At 54.8% G+C, this 3,930-nt stretch overlaps 1 non-coding gene across 1 annotated transcript; it reads right to left on the reverse strand.

The window, feature by feature from the left end:
- Positions 1-2,713: 2,713 nt before the first annotated feature.
- Positions 2,714-2,795, reverse strand: TRNAS-AGA. The gene has a single exon. It is a non-coding gene; the product is annotated as a tRNA-Ser (tRNA).
- Between the last annotated feature and the right edge of the window lie 1,135 nt (positions 2,796-3,930).

A 3,930-nucleotide genomic window follows, 5' to 3' on the forward strand; every position in this document is an offset into this window, starting at 1 on the left:
CTGTGCCAGGATCCCTCAAGCAGAGCCTGGAGTCCTGCCCAGGGCGTCTGTGCTATTGATAAACACTAAGTGACAGGGACAAAACACTCAAATCCCGCCTGGTGCGGGGAGCCAGGTTTGCTCTTCAAATTCTGTCGTTGGTACATTCCCAGGTCTGGGAATGTCCCACAACAGCATTGAATGGGAAGCTGCCTGCAGAACAGTTACACTGCACAGAGCTCCTGCGGAGGAAGGGTGGAAATTAGTAACATTTTGAGGATCGTTTGGGAAATGAGCCTTTGCTGACAAGGTTTGTCTCTGTTCATATTTCACCTTCAGGTGTTATGTTGAGGGATCTTTAATATATTTTTGTGAGGTTAATAACTATCTCCTCAAATTTATTTACTCAGCTTAAAAATTGGTCATTTGATTTTTGCATCTCCCTGTGAAAATACAACTGACGTGTGGCTTTCTACAGGGGGTCATGATGTTAAAGTTAAGGAATTCAGTCTCTGTACTTCTGGGGGGAGTGTTGCTTTTTTACAGCTGCGTCAGGGCCAGGCACACCGGGCTGTTAGCTGCACCCACGGTCCTTGCCAGGGGCCCCTGCTGAACCCTGGGCGGCTGCACTGCAGTGCTGGGGTGACTCTGCAGGTGGAGAAGCTGCTGTGGAGCAATGTAGAGCAGGTGCAGGAAGGAGACGGGGTCACTATTCTCATTCTGAACTGCACAGTTTTCCAAATTTGGGACTAGATTCATAGATTCATAGACTTAAGGTCAGAAGGGACCATTATGATCATCTAGTCTGACCTCCTGCACAATGCAGGCCACAGAATCTCACTCACCTACTCCTGTAACAAACCCCTAACCTATGTCTGAGTTATTGAAGTCCTCAAATTGTGGCTTAAAGACCTCAAGGTGCAGGGAATCCTCCAGCAAGTGACCCGTGCCCCACGCTGCAGAGGAAAGCGAATGTCCGAGAACAATTCTAGGGGAAGGTGAACGCAGAACAATGACACTGGAGATGCCCAGACCTCCACTAGGGGCAATGTGGAAATTAATAATGGGAAGATCATTTGTGAAATTAGTCGTCACTGACAAGATTTGTCTCTGTTCCTATTTCACGCTATGGTGTTAGTTAGAGGAATCAGTACAGATTTTTACTATATTAATTAAACACTTAATTTTATTTAATCAAGCCAAAAAACTTAGTTTCACTTATTTTTTCTCTGTCCTAGCAAGAATGAATTGAATTTTGTGACTTTCTGGAAAGTGGCAGCGAGATTAAATGTGGGAAATTCAGTCTCTGTGTTTGTGAGCTGATGTTTTCCTCTCACAGGTCAGTGCCTGCATTGAAATACCCAGAGGGATCTAAGGGCTGGTGTACGCTGGGCACTGAACTGGCAAAGCGATGTCCTCCCAGGGTGTGACCCCCCACACAAACTCATAGAGTTAAGGTGACCTAATCCCGGGTTAGTTAGTGCTAAAGAAAAGGAAGAATTGTTCTGTCCATGCAGCTATTAGAGGGATGGGAAAATCCCTCCAGTCACTGTCTACTCCAGGGGTCTCAAACATGCGGCCCGCGGAGCTCTTCCCTGCGGCCCGCAGAGCTCCCCAGGGCCGCCCAGAGGGGGGGGCAAAGGGGGCAATTTGCCCCGGGCCCCGGGCTCCGCAGGGGCCCCCAAAAGAAAAGCGGAGGCTCCCGCCTCCGCCCCTCTCCTGGAGCCTCGGCGCATAGAGCGCCGAGTCTCCGTCCGAGTGCCTGAGCCCCGCCCCGATCCGAGCCGCGTGGGGAGGGGGCGGGGCTGGGAGCTCTGGGCTGAGCGCTGCGCTCGGCGTGGAGCTCCCAGGCCCGCCCCCTCCCCCCGCGGCTCTGCGCGGGCCGAAGCTCAGGCCTCGCCGGAGACGCGCTCGGGTAAGGGGGGGGGAAGCGGGAGCCGCCGGGGCGGGCCGGGGCCTGGGTCTGGGTGGGAAGCGGGACCCGCCCGGGCCGGGGCGGGGGGGGGGGGGAAGGGAAGCGAGACCCGCCGGGCGGGCGGGCCGGGCCGGGCCGGGCCGTGGGGGAGGGAAGCGAGACCCGCCGGGGCTGGGCCGGGCCGGGCCGGGCCGGGGGGGGCGGCAAGGGAAGCGAGACCCGCCGGGCCGGGCCGGGCCGGGCCGGGGGTGGGGGAGGGAAGCGAGACCCGCCGGGCCGGGCCGGGGGGGTGGGGGAGGGAAGCGGGACCAGCCGGGGCGGGGGTGGGCCGCGGGACCGGCCGGGGTGGGGAAAAGAGGGACCCGCCGCCGCCGAAGCGCAGCCCGGTCTTCGGCGGTGGGGGGCCCCTTCTGTTCCGGGACCCGCCCTAAGTGCCCCGCCGCCAAGCCACCAAACAGCTGTTGGTGGCGCTTAGCACTTTCCAGGAGGGAGGGGGGAGGAGCGGGGAGCCGCGCGCTTAGGGGAGGAGGTGGAGAAGAGACAGGGCAGGGGCGGGGCCTCATGGAAGGGTGGATTGGGGGTGGGGCCAGGGGCAGCAAGGGGGCGTGTCAGTGATGCGGCCCTCAGTCCAATGCACTAGTCCGCATGCGGCCCTCGGGGTCATTTGAGTTTGAGACCCCTGGTCTACTCCAAAGTGCTATAGCAGTGCCACAGCAGCATTTTAAGTGTATACAGAGTGAAATTAGATTTATCTCCAGTTCGCACTGTGGATGCTCAGGCACTAAGACTGCAATAATAATAACAGCAGCACAGTGCTTGTGTAGTCGGCAGGATTTGAACCTGCGCAGGGAGACCCCAATGGATTTCTAGCCCATCGCCTTAACCACTCGACCACAACTACTTGATATGCATCCATTTCACTGCATGATGATTTTGTTCTCACTGAATTGTCACTTCAAATTGTTTGCTCAGACCAGCTTCCCCAGCACACTCACGGCTGCGCATCAGTGTAAGTGTGTCCTTGGGTGAACAGTGAGAATTCCTGCCCATTTCCCTTCCGGCTGGAGCAGCATGAGAGTGTGTTTGTGTGAACGACATTGCTGTAGATTGTTGTTCATTCCCCACTCTGACAATTCACAGTCCCTTTCCCATTCAAATCTCCAGCACATCGTTCCAATAGCAGGGGGCAGGATTTCTCTGGGGCACTGAGGGCTGGTGCGTGAACTCAGCCTTGCATTCCACCCTTGATGTTTCATGGACTAACAACAGCAGCAGAAAGAAAGAGCTGAGCCAATATCTCCCTGGCAGGGATGCAGGTGCCACGTCCCCTCTGTCTGACCATCGCCATTGCAGGAGAGAAGGGTTCACTGGAATCAAATGCCCTGGCTCAGACCAGAGACACAGCGAGGTTTTGCTGTTTATGGATCTGTGCAAAGGAAATTTTGTCTCTGTGTGAAACTGAGGTCAGAAATGAAACGTCCACATGGTGGCCCAATGCTCTAGGGAATGTGGGTGAAGGACTTGGGCTGAGAAATGATTTAACAGGGGTTTGTTTCAATTTATTGCCCTGATTAAAATCTATGGCTAAAAGGCAGCCATGTTGTTAGTATTGTACCTGTGTAGGGACACCCCAGTGGGTGTCAAGTCCATTGCCTTCACCAGGGGCAGTCGATTATTTTATCAAGGTACAAATTTCTTGGTCAAGGCCTGGACTCCAGAGAAAACAATACACTGCTGATAAGAAGAAGTACATCAAAAGATATTGCAGCCACCATGGGCATAACTATCATGTGTCGTGTTTCACTCTTTATACCTGGCGCCACCTCCTTTCCCTTTGGCCTTGTAGTTGACTAAGGGCAAAGCTGAACATCTCCTCAGATACCAGGGAGTGTTTATGTCCATTCCTGCGAGCTACACAGGGGTTTGATGTTGCTGCTTTCAGTCCTCCGGCTCTGCCGGGATAAGGAACAATTCAGGCTGTCACTGAACTGAAGGAGGAAGATCTTTTGACAGGGAGAGGGACGCCTCCTCTTAAA

The sequence above is a fragment of the Mauremys mutica genome, unplaced genomic scaffold, assembly GCF_020497125.1.
Source record: "Mauremys mutica isolate MM-2020 ecotype Southern unplaced genomic scaffold, ASM2049712v1 Super-Scaffold_100095, whole genome shotgun sequence".
Classification (NCBI taxonomy): Eukaryota; Metazoa; Chordata; order Testudines; family Geoemydidae; genus Mauremys; species Mauremys mutica.